We start from the raw sequence: 13,542 nt of genomic DNA, 5'->3' as shown, positions 1-13,542 counted from the left end.
CTTAGGGTGTGTTTTTTTGGCTGGTCCCTTTTCCCTACAGGCACTAGGCCAGTCAGGGCATGCCTGACCCATAAATCCAACTTGTCCCTCTACTCCTGAATGTCCTGGGAATGCTATTGAAGCTAAAACTGTGACTCCCCTGCCATTATCTGTGCCTGTTTGGGGGAGGAAAGGGGTAAGTACTTCCTAATCTGAAGAGCAAGGCCTATGAAGCAGGATTCTTCCAGGCTATGGATCTATGGAGTCATGTGTAAAACTACATAAAAGTGAAAATGGAAGTGTTTAGGTGCTTCATCCCTGTAGCCATCCCTCCAGCTCTTTCCCTAGTCTTTCCCAAGCAGCCAAACTTACTGTGCTGTCTTCAGAAAACAAAGAGCGAGTCTCCTGAATGTAATTTAAGAATTGATGAAGCTGCAGTATTTTTACCTTGCTTCCATGATTTCTGAAAATCTCTCTCAAAGTACTGATATGTAATTTTTATCTCTAGATTTGACATGTTAATATCTTCTTTATATCAGGTGAAATCAAAATATATTTCCTTTATCCCTTTATCTATTCCTTCATCCGTTTTCTTCTCTACTTAGGTTTTATTTCTTTTTCCATTATTTCTTTCTCCTTCTCTAGGGAGTATTCTCTTGTGTAACATACAAGTGTACTCTATAGTCAGTATCTACATTATTATCCAGTAGTTACTTGCCACATATAGCATGATTCTAGGGATGGAGCTGACTATGACTAAGAGGAAATAATGAAAACACACACCTGAAAGCTGGATTGGATGAAATGGGTTTTGTGATGGAAAAACCTCAGTGCTGTGTTTATTATATACAGTTGAACTAGGACATAGAGTTATTATTGTATACAGCTAAACAAGGAGGCACGGCTTTTACATGTACATAAACAAGGAGGCTGAGTTTATTGTATACAGCTGTACCAGGGAGACAGATTTAACTAATCTCTGTAGGAGCAGTTTCTGTAGCGGAGCAGCATTGTGGCTCTACATATCCATGGGGAGAATGTTATGGTAGACATTTTATGCATATACTATCAACATCTGCACATGGACCAGGAGAAGGCTCATCATTTCTCTGAGGCCCACCACTAAGAGATAGCTCTGCCATTTTCCCATGGGTCTGAGATTCGGGTCCTTAACAGAGCTGGCTCATGTACAACACATATTAATTCAGGACTTCCTCTGTTACCCATAACTGCACAAAATAAATACATTATTTTTGTGAAAAGAATAAAGGAAGGCATGAGATTTGGAAAGGGATGTGATGTGGGTTCGGGGGAATTAGGTTGGGAAAGGGGTGTGAATGTGACCCAGATACACTGTATACATGTATGAGATTTTCAAACAAATGAAAAATCTGTCAAACAAGAAATGCTAACATTACTAAAAATTAACTTTAATGGAATTCACTAAAATGAGCAGAAATACTGAAAGTTGACAACCCCTAGTTTTGAAAATTCAAGACTATTTTTGAGAACCTAGAAAGACAAGCTATCTGGAAGAACTGTCCTGGAATGATGTTGTGGCTTCTAGTAAAGGATACGGTGAACTCAGTTTTTAATTTTCTGTTGCAGCCATGCATTGGACAAACTCAACTAAAGCCAAATGGAAAACAGTTCATTGATCTAGTGTCTAAAAGTCAGTCTTGAATACAAGCAGAATTGATGAAGAGTAGCTCTGGGAAGTCAGGCAAATAACAGCCACCATAGTTGCATAGCTTTTCTCCCTTGGCGTTTCTTTCTTTTTTTTTCTTTCTTGCTTTCTTTCCTTCCTTCCTTCACCCCTCTTTCTTTTCTGCATTCTGGAGTGTCTTGATTGGATATGTTTTGTTTTATCTAGAAAAATCCAGTCTTTTCTCATTGTGAGATCTTAGGTCTTTATGGTCTTAAAGCGGTTTTTGATACAGATTTTCATTGACTCTGTCTATCTGGCAAGGTAGTACAGGAGGCACCTCTGTAACTTTTTGTGTTTCTGATTGCCCTTTTGAGTTTTACTGTGTACCTACAACCCTATTTCCCTTGATAATCAGAATTAATTAACCCTGCCAGGAGAGTCATATGCACAGGATCTTGATCCTGATGAATATTATAGTATTGTTTTCATTATAAGGTATGATTAATGAGGCATGTCACTTACTGTCCTTTAGTAAAGATAGCCTTACCAGGACTATTAGAAAGTTTGGAGCAGAAAAAAAATAAAAATGGGAGGTCATGAGTGCTCCCAGGTATGGTGGAGGACAAATTTTATTGTAGATGTGAGGGAGAACATAGCCAGAGGCAGAGACATCTGGGAGAGTCCAGCATGAACATGACCCTGAGCAGGGCCATATGAGAAGAGAGGGAAAGGGGAAGAGGGGAGAGAAGAGAACTGTGTGCAGCAGCCAAGAGAGTAAAAAGGTAAAAAGACCAGGATAACCAAATGACTGAGTTATATAGGGATCAGAGACTGGGGGATGGAAGCCTAGCCCTGGACTTGTGAGTTCAGGGAAGTCGGTAGTGTGTGCCAGTCATTCTCAACAGGTAGGCACTGAGGGGTGCTAGAAGAGCCTAGTGGCCACTTTGATATGATAAATAGGCATCTCAGCCATTTGTCCCAGGTTTGCGACCTAATATGTCAGCTTTTGTGCTGATAATAAATGGTAAGGGTTGACACAATCTTTGCTATGACTACTTCCTGCGGATATTGTGGTGGCATTGTTGAGGACTCAAGAAAGCTGGAATGCTGGCCAAGGCCAGGAATAGGGAGAAAGAGCTGTCCAGGCTTTGTAGGACCATCTGGGGATGGGAAGTGCATGCCAAGTTGATGCAGTCTGTGAGGCTGTACCGCTTAGAGCTAGCCACTCTGGAGCCATCTAGGATGCAGAGGCTCCAGTTGGTTGGAATTCCACACATTGGGATGGTGAGTTTGTAGCAGTTTGCAGTCTTCAGGTGTTTGGAAATCTTATGGAATACACACACACACACACACACACACACACACACACACACATACACACACACACATGCTCCCTTACTTGGTTTATAGCATGTAGTCACCTTAAGATGGTGGCAAAGTCATATTGCATGTACCTTTTAACCTTAGTAAAGATGGCTGCCAACCATATGGTTGTTGTTTAAAGTATCTATTTTTGTTGAACCTATTTTATTTTTTTAAAATAATTTTTATTTAAATTTAAACAATCTTACTTTACATACCAATCCCTCTTCCATCTCCCTCCTGTTCTCCCATTCCCCCCCCCAATCTCCCCATCCCATCCTCATCCACTTCTCAGAGAGGGTGAGGCCTCCCATGAGTGATCATCAAAATATGTCAAATCATTTGGGGCAGGACCTAGGACCCCCCCACCTCCCCATGAATCTAGGCCGAGAGAGTATCCCTCCATAGGGAATAGGCTCCAAAAACCCAGTTCATTCGCGAGGGATAAATACTGGTTCCATTGCCAGAGGCCCCATAGACTGCCCAAGCCCCTCAACTGATACCCACATTTAGGAGTCTTGGTTCAGTCTTATGCAGGTTACCCAGTTGTCAGGCTGGAGTTTGTGAGTTCCCACTTGCTCACATGTTAGACCTATTTTAAAACAAGAATTGAATCTCAGTTACATATACCTTTTGTAAAGGGAAGCCTTTTCCTTGAGAGAAGCCTTCCCACCAGCCTGGTTCCAGAGCTGCATCAGTCCCAAATAAACACACAGGAGGCTATATTAATTATGAAGCTGTTGGCCTTGCTTATTTCTTACTGGCTAGCTCTGACTTAAGTATTTATCCCATAATTGTTAATCTAAGTATGTCTCTTACCGGAGAAGTTTCCGGGCTTCTTACCCCATGGCGTTACATCTTGACTCCTGTGTTTCTCCTACTCAGAGTCCTCCTGGACTCCTAGTGCCACCTATCTTAGTTCCCTATTGGCCAGCAGTGCTTTATTGACATATACTCAGGACTTCCCCAACAGATATCAGTATATTCTAAACAAGATTTCACTCACGTATACAGTATACTGGAGCAAATCAAGATTACTCATGTATAAGTTTTTAAAATTATTAGCCTTTTGTTTTATGGTTAAAACTAAATGTTACAGATTTTTTATACATTTTTTAAAATCACACCCAATGAATTTACAAATCCTGAGACAGAGACTACAGAGTGCAGAGAGCAGAATTCAGAGAATTTGTGGAGGTAAAAGATTTTTAAGAGTGTGAAATAGAGGAAATATGGAGCAGGGGCAGGTTCAGATAAAGAGATTTGGGGAGCTTTTGTTTCTTCAGTAGCAGAAGTTATTACCATGTGTGAGAATTTGAAAATAGAGCATGGCAGTCTTTGACCATTGGTCTGTAGTGAGGCCAAGCTGTAAGTAGTTCAAGGAAGGGAGAGAAAGGGTTGAAAACTGGAGCTCCACTGGAGAGGGCTGAGAAAGAGTGCATAATGGCCCATATTGGCTCAGGCTTACAGAAGCTGTGGGAGAAGCTCCACACAAGGGAGAAAAGACTTAGGAGGGCTCAAGGAAGAGACAGAGCAGGCAGCTTCTGCTGGGGACAGGAGACTTCAGGAGAGAGCAGAAGAGCAGAAGCTACAGGACTGCAGGCAGGATTACCATTCCTAGGGGAAATCAAGAGAAAGCTAGCTGAGCTGAGGTGGATAAAGTGTTGTTGCAACTAAAATTTCCATCCAGGGCATCACCAGGCAGGAAGGAAAACTTGTCCGAGAGAAACATGTTCCAAATCACAAAGGAGAAGTACCCCTTCCCATGTGACTAGGGCCCGAGTATGGTGAGAAGAGCTTCCTGGCACAATGGTGTGGCTTTTGTCGTAGTAGTAGACAAAACAGGCAGCTCTGGTGACACATATTCATTCAGTAGAAAGAGGTCACAGCAGGGACAATGGAAGATGATAAGTTCTTTTGTAGAGATACTCAGACAGGTGTAAAAGAGCTCTGACACAAGTACCAGGCATTAGGAGCCAGAGACAAGACAAGGAGAGGAATGGTTAGAACACTTGATAGGAGGAAGAAGCTGAAGAGGCAGATTCTAGAGTTAGCTGTCAAATTAGATGATGGCAGAAGCCAACAGAAACAAACGACCTGTACATACCTTAGGAGAGTCAAATCAGCATCTTGCTTTGGAGAGGCCTAGTTCCTAGGAAGGAAATGCATATATTCCAATCATGGGTTTCAGTACCAGATGAATGGGAAAAAAGAAAGAAAAAGGGAAGGACATAACTAGGTAGGGTGGAGGATAAAGTTTTTTTGTAGATAAAAGGGAGAGACATCTGGAGAGTTCAGAGTGAACATAACTCTGCCCATGGCCATGTGAGGAGAGGGGAGAGGGAGAAACGTGTGCAGCAGCTTAGAGGACAAAAAGATAAATGGATGGCCATAGCCAAATGGCTGGGTAACATACGGACCAGAGACTGGGAGAAGGGAAGCCTAGCCCTGGGCTGGAGAGTTCAGGGTATTGGGTAGGGTATGTTAACCATACCCTGTAATGCTGGGAGAGCCTTTTGGCCAGGTCCACTTTTGTTTTGATATGTTAGCACCTCAGCCATTTGTCCTGGGTTTGAAACCTAATGCTTTACTCCCAGTCAGCGCTATAATTGTCATAGAGTATGCCTATATGCCACATGAACTTCAAATGTTATGTGCCTGATGTGTTATAAGTTTCAAGTAGCAGAATGGCTTACACTGGAGCCTAGATACACCGTTCACAATTTCTTGCTCTCAAACATATTTAATATGACTTTTTGTGGATTGCAAGGTGAGATGAGAGCCCAAGTACCGTACCAATATGTTGCCTCTTAAGTTTTACTAACTCTACCAATAATTTTATTTTTTCCATGGTAAACAGAGTAATGATTGCTCACCATTTAAGAAATGACATATTGAATCCCAGACAACTGGATTCCCAGAAAACATCAACAATTGATCAGACCCTGTGGTCTTGGCAAGACATTACAAATGCTTGCTATTTTCTGCTCACCAGGATAACTTAGCATGACATAAAATGTAATGAAAAAACATGTTTTATGAGGCCAATCAACACCAATTTAAGTCATTTCTGATCAATGTTTCAACAGAAAGGAGAGATTATGAAGTTTTAGCATAAGAAACCAATAAGTGAATATAAACCACTTCTGATGTTTTTTTGAAGACAGAAATGGAGTAAAGAGTAGGAGGTCTCTACATATATGACTCTATATTAACTTTTAAAAGCTATGCTTTTTGTTTTAGTGAAGAAACATCATCTAGAACTGAAACTGGAATTAATCACATATATTTGGTTAAGTTTAAAGCATCCTAGTGATTCCCCAAACACATATACGTTTTGTCCCAGCCAAATAAAATTCAATGCAAGTATAATAGAAAGTGCCAGTTTGTAATCATTGCAATATTTAATGATAGTGTTAATCACTATAATGTAATCCCTTTCATCCTTTTTGGTGTGCTGACTTAACTAGAAGCGAAGAGAAATAGATTAATCAGGTCTTAAGTGACTCCAGTAGATAATAGACACCATTTCATGCACAGAGAAACAAGACAGATCTTCGTTTCACTGCTGAATATGTCTTTTCTCAGAGTTCTGAATTTAGGACTCTGTGTGTTTCATAGAATAACTTCTCCTTTGGAGCATAGGGCCCCGGTGGGCAGACTTGACTTCTGATGATGTGGTCCATATCTTTTTTTGCATTTTGGCTGGAGGTTTGCTATCTTTCTGGTGACTTCTATTTTCTCCTCATCTTCCACTTTCATTCTTGATGGCCTGTGGTGGGAGGAGCAAGAGATGAATCCATAGTGTTTCACTAGATCCATCTGCATTGACAGAAACATAACCCTTTTCAATTTTCTTCTGGAGAAGTAAAAATAGGAAGATTAATGTATGCCTGCCATGGAGAGATGTACTCAGGAGGTGTACCTGTGCCACCAGAGAGAAGTGTGTTGTCATCTAAACCCCCTTACATTAGGTATAGAGTTACAGGGTTTGAAGTTTGCTCTTCTGGTTACAGTCTTATTTTCATCCAGTATTTCCTCACTATGCCACAATTCCTCCATTTTTAAAATGGTAATATATATTCTGTGCCATTGTATATCAGAAGTGTGTAATTTGTCTTCTTATTTTGCAGCAGATTGCATTTAAGTGTTTATTGAATCTCAGAGACACTATGGACTGTGTTGAGACTGTGAAAGACTATGGGGACCATTGATGTTGGACTAAATGCATTTTCATTATTATATGTCAATAAGCCAATGGGACCCAGGGAGTAGACTGTGGTGGTTTTAGTGAGAATGGATCCCATAGGTTCATATGATTGGAAGGATTAGAAGAAGGTGTGGTCTTGTTGGAGGAGGTGTGTTATGGGAGAAAGTTTTGATATTTCTGAAGACCCAATGCTCTTTCTTCACCTGGTGACTATGGATCAATCTCTTCCATTGTACTGTAACATCATGAACTGTAACATTCTGAAACCACAAGTTAAATTATAAGCTCCATTTTATAAGTTGCCTTGAACATGATATATTATCACAGTGATAGAAAAGTGACTAACACATATGCTAACAAAGATGAGAGAAATTTCACAAGGCCATAGCTAGATCAGTGGTTCTCAACATTTCTATTGCTGCAACCATTTAATATAGTTTCTCATGTTGCGATGACTCCCAACCATAAAACTATTTTGTTGTTACTTCTTAATTTTAATTTTCCTACTGTTATGAATTATACTGTATATATCTGAATGCAGGATACTGATAAGCAACCTCCCAAAGGATTCACAACCCACGGGTTGAGAATCTCTGCCCTAGATGAAGAGCTATAGGCAGGGAGAGGCTTCAAGAGAGGGAGAATTAGTCTTCCTCTGGGTTGAGACCACAATACCAAGTGGTCAGTCCTAAAACCATATACAGATGAGAAACATTAAATGGATGAAACACATTGTGTATATCTATGGATATTACATATACCTACAATGTTAAAGAATAAGGGGTCATGAATTTGAGAGGGAGTTGGAGGCAAATGGGAGGATTTGGAGGAAGGAGAGGGACAGAAGAAATCATAAATGCAGTACTCATATAAAATTCTTAAGTAAAACCAGTCCACAAAAAACAACCAACCAACCAACCAACCAACCGACCAACCGACTGACTGACCGACTGACGGACTGACTGACTGACTGGCTAACCAACGAATTAAAAAGAAGGTTATGAAGTTGGCAGGGATATGTGATGCAGATTCCTAGTGAGGGTTGTATGTCGGGAATGAGGCTTGTATATGGTCAGGATACCTTGCATACACGTATGAAATTTTCAAAGAATAAAAATATGCTTCAATTAAAAATAAAATATAGGTGTTCTAAAAAGCCATAGAGAGATCAAAGAAAGAAAGAGATAAAAATATAAAGAAACATATAGAAAATTTGCCAAAGCTTGAGAAGAAAATGAACATCCAGTCTCATGAAGACCAAAGAACTCCAAATAACTTGATCATCATGGGCTTCTCGCCAGGCATTCGTATATAATCAGTTTTCACAAAAGTCAAAGGCAGAATTTTAATGTTGCAAGAGAAAATCCATTTATCACACATAGGAATGCCTCTATACGTCTATATGGATTTCTTAGCAGACACCTTGCAGACCATGAAAGAAAAGAAACATACTCTAACTGGTGGGGGGGGGATCCAGAAACAACTTCCTAATTAAGGAAACTATACCAATCAAAATTTTCCTTCAGGAATAACAGAAAGACAATAATTTTCCAAAGCAAAAGTTGAGAGAACTCATAACAACATGACATCCCTAGAATAAAAGAAAATTGAAAGTGAATTCTTCAAGTTGAAGCATAAGACACATCATGAAAATGCATAAGACTGAAAAGCCTACCTGTAAAGGCAAGTATATAGCCAAAAACAAAATACATATAGAAATACTAGTAAGTTGTTTCCAACATTTATCTTAAAATCAAAGCACAAAAGTATTAAAAATAAGCAGAGCTACAGTACATTATTGATGGCTATGTAATAAAAAGATGTTATTGTGATATCAATAACAAATCATTAGCAGTAGTGAGAAAAAACATAATATTACCATGTGCAATTAACTTAAGTTGTTTGTAGCTTAAAATTTAAAATCACAATTATAGAATATTTTATGTAAGATTAATGATAGTCATGAAAGTTTATAGAGGATTCAGGAAATAAAAGGAGAAGCAAAAGAAAATACACCCCCCCTTTAAAAAAACTCACAAAGGAGACAATAAAAGAAGAAAACAGTGAAGAATTGTAAAACTGGGAAAGACGCATTTTCTTTTTACTTGAAAGACAAATGTTTTTAAAAAACACACATGCACATATATTATACATACAGAAGACAACTCATACACATGGTCTTAAAGTGAATGGATGGCCAAAGATACTCCATGCAAATTTTAAGCAAAACAGAGTAAGAATAGTTAATATGGAACAAAACAGACTTTAAATTTCCAACAATCACAGGAAACCAAGAAAGTCATTATGTAAAAATAAGAGGATAAATTCAGTAAGACAGTAACATAGTTACTGCCTGATTGTCCTGCTTGACATTTGTTGCTGTTTTGGCAACTTGACACAAGCTAGAGTTACCTGGGAAGAGGCACCTCATTTGGGAAAATGCCTCCATTCGTATTGCCTGTGAGCAACAAAGTAAGACATTTTCCATATTAATGACTAATGTGGGAAGATCCAGCTCACTGTGAAGTTCCACCCCTGGGTAAATTGTCCTGACTGGTAAAAGAAAACAAGCTGAACAAGCCAGAAAGCAGTGTTTCTCCAAAGGTCCTGCTTAAGTTCCTGCCCTAACTTCCTTTGACGATGGACTGTGTTATGGAACAATGGGATGAAATAAACTTTTTCCCCTCATTTTGGCAATGGTTTTTTTTTATCACAGTAATAGAAACATTACGATCCAGAATTTAATAGTATTAAAGTAGAAATCAACATCAGGAGGCAATTTGGAAAACTCACAGATACATAAAGTTCAAAGTAAAATTACAAAAAAGCATACTGGAGTGTGCAAAAATGGGATGACAATACATAAAAAATGTACGAGATATACCAAAGCCATTTCTAATAAAAAAGAAGTTTACAAGTGGTAGTTTTCTACATTACAGAAAGAGAATCAAGTTTGGTGAAACACACTGTAATCCCAGAACTCCAGAAACTGAAGTAGGAGAAACAGGAGTTCCAGGTCAGCCTAAGATACATAGAGATCTCTTACTTCAAAATAATTAAAAAAGAGGATCAAGAGAGAAAGAGAGAGAGAGAGAGAGAGAGAGAGAGAGAGACAGAGACAGAGACAGAGACAGAGACAGAGACAGAGACACAGAGAGACAGAGACAGACAGACAGACGTAAAGTGAGACAGAGACAGGCAGATGACAGAAAGACAGGGGCAGAGACATAGAAGAGAGAAATGTTAAAATCAATTAATGTGACCTAACATGATAGAATGATGAATAAAAATCATATGATCATTTTATTACATACCATGAAGACATTTGAAAGAATAAATATTCTTTCATGAAAAAAAAAACTCTTTTTTTCTGCATACTAATTCATTGTGAGTTTTGTGTTAATTGCCATCTACTACTTGAAGAAACTTCTCTGATGCAGATTGAGAAATAGACATCATGGCTATGGCTATTCTGGTATCTGACAAAAATATACTTCAAACCAAAACTAGTCAGAAGAGATAGGGAAGGACATTTCTTAATTGCTAAAGAAAAATCCACCTCAGGAAACTGCAATTCTAAACATTTATGTGTCAAAAAGCAGGAGCACTCAATTTTATAAAAGAAACATTAGTGTTAAAAGCACAAGTTGACTCAAAACAGTGATAGTGTATGACTTAGATACCCCACTCTCACCAAAATAAAGTCATTCAGCAAAAAAATAAGTAAAGGAACCCTGGAGTCAAATGACACCATAAATCAAAAGGATCTAATAGATATTTACAGAACATTCCACCCAAGCACTAAAGAATACACTTTATTCTCAAAAGTCCATGGAACTTTCTCCAAAATAGATAACATATAAATACACAAAGCAAATTTAGGAAAATTGATATAATATACTGCACTCTGTTGAACTACAATGAAATAAAGCTGATTATCAACAATATAAATGACAGAAAGTACACAAGTTCATGGAAACAAAACCAAGCAGAACAGAATAAAAATCAGGCAATGGGAGAAATTAAGAAATAAAATTAAAAATTTCCATAATTGAATAAAAGTGAAAAAACACTCCAAAATCTATGGGGCATAATGAAGTAAGTCCTAGAGAGAAAGTTTATAACAGTGTCTACATCATAAAATGGGAGAAAGTTCAAATCAATAACAATGATACACCCAATGGCCTTGGAAAATCAAGAACAAACAATATCCAAAGATAGTCAACAGGAAGAGACAATCAAAATCTGGGCTTAAATTAATGAAGTAGAAACAAACAACAACAATTATAAAAACAATTCAAAAAATAAATGAAATAAAAAGTTAGTTCTTTAAATAATTAAGATAGACAATCTTTCATTCAACTTGACCAAAAAAAGAGGACCCAAGTAATCAGATATGAAAAATGAAAATATTACCACAGATACTGAGGAAATTTGGAGAATAATAATATATAATTTTAAAATTTGGATTTTGATAAACTGGAAAAATCTATAAAGAAGTTTATGTAAAAATCTCCCAAATGAAAGAAGCCTAGGCCCAGACACACGCAGAATTCTACCAGTTGGTCAAAGAACTACACCAATACTTAGCAAATTATCCCATAAAATTGAATGAAAGGAAATTTGCAATTTCTTTTTATGAAGTCACTATCACTCTGATACCAAAACCCGGCAAAGATCTAACAAAAGTACAAAATTATGGGTCACCCTCTCTAATAATAAATGCAAAATTTCTCAAGAAAATACTTGCAAACAAAATCAAGAGCACATCAAAAAGTTAACTGCCACGATGAAGCCGGCTTTATCCCAGATATGCAAGGATGAGTCAACACACAAAAGTCAATAAATGTAATCTGCCACATAAACAAACTCAAGAACACATACCATACGATAATCTTCTTATATACATAAAAAGCCTTTGACAAAATCCAACTTCTCTTTAGGGTAAACATTCTCAAGATTCTAGGAAGCCCACAGTTTGTGAAAATCTCAGAGGTGGTGGGAGGATTTGGTGAGAAAGTGATTTCCTTGAGATGGGTCCTCACTCAAAGGAGGCCCACTTTATCAGTTGCTATAGTTTCAAGGACTGTAATTCAGTACTGCCTTTAGAAGTTGACTAGAGGGGGCTAATTGCTTTAAACTAAGCTTCTGTGGAGGCCTAACAGCAATGAACTATCACAAGTCAAATAAACAGGAAACACTTTTCAATGAATTTTTAGTTCATGCCGCAAGAGAATAATATGGGTATGGGTACTGAGGAAGAATTTGTTTGGTAGCCCTGACCTCTGTAACTAGAAGGCAATCCCATCCTCTGAGGGTCAACTATGCAGACTGATATCCCCAAGCTGAAGTTACAATATTCTTCAATGTGTAGAGCCACCTATCTGCTGTTCACTGTTGGAAGGAAGAGACCTCTATACTCACATCCACCACATCACTCAATTTCCACAACCTCCTTCTTCCCACAGGGTATTTAATGCTGAGGGAGATTTCGAAACACTAAGACTGGTCCTTCAGATCTCGGTGCCATGTCTCGCCTCCTATATCTAATGCACTAGGGAGACATTCCTTGGCTTCTATATTAGCCACATCAGAGTGTACAAAATTAGGAGTCTGTGGAGCCTGAAAGAACTTGCTACTTCCACAGGCTACACAGCTGAGTGTGGCCCCAAGAGGTTCCTGATATGCGAGAGACAGAGACAGAGACAGACAGACAGAGACAGAGAGACTGAGAGGAAGGGAGGGAGGGAAGCAAGGAGAAAGAGAGGGAGAGAGAAAGAGAGGGGGACAGAAAGAGACAGAAAATACCAAAGTGAATACAGTCCTAACAGACTTCTGATGCTTGATCTGCCTGACCTCTTAGACAGTCTAAATGGCAGGAAAATGAAATAATTCTGCTTCAACTGACTGCTCCAGCCGTCAGTGGCCAAAACTATAAGGCCCAGAAGAAACCACTTCAATACTTTGCCTTTTTTTCCAGTCTTAATTTTATATATATGCAAACACACACACACACACACACACACATTTCATTTTCTTTTGATGCCCTTTGTATTTACCTCTCCCCATACTTTGGTATAGGTTTTGCTTATTTTTAAAATTTTTAAGTTTTTATTATTTGTTCCTCATCTCTTGTTTATCAAAGATCATTAACACAATTTGTTTACTACACAACCATATTTTTATTTCTTGCTTTTGTTTCCCTGTAGATAACATTTTAATCCATTCTTCTTTATCTTTTATCTTTCTTTTTTCTTTTCCCCTTTCTTTACTTCATTTACTTTTTTATTTTAACTTTATTCTAAATAGTTTTAACTTCATAGCTCAGTCTAAATTACTATTA

The sequence above is a fragment of the Mesocricetus auratus genome, unplaced genomic scaffold, assembly GCF_017639785.1.
Source record: "Mesocricetus auratus isolate SY011 unplaced genomic scaffold, BCM_Maur_2.0 Super-Scaffold_100003, whole genome shotgun sequence".
Lineage (NCBI taxonomy): Eukaryota > Metazoa > Chordata > Mammalia > Rodentia > Cricetidae > Mesocricetus > Mesocricetus auratus.
This window is presented reverse-complemented; position numbering follows the sequence as displayed.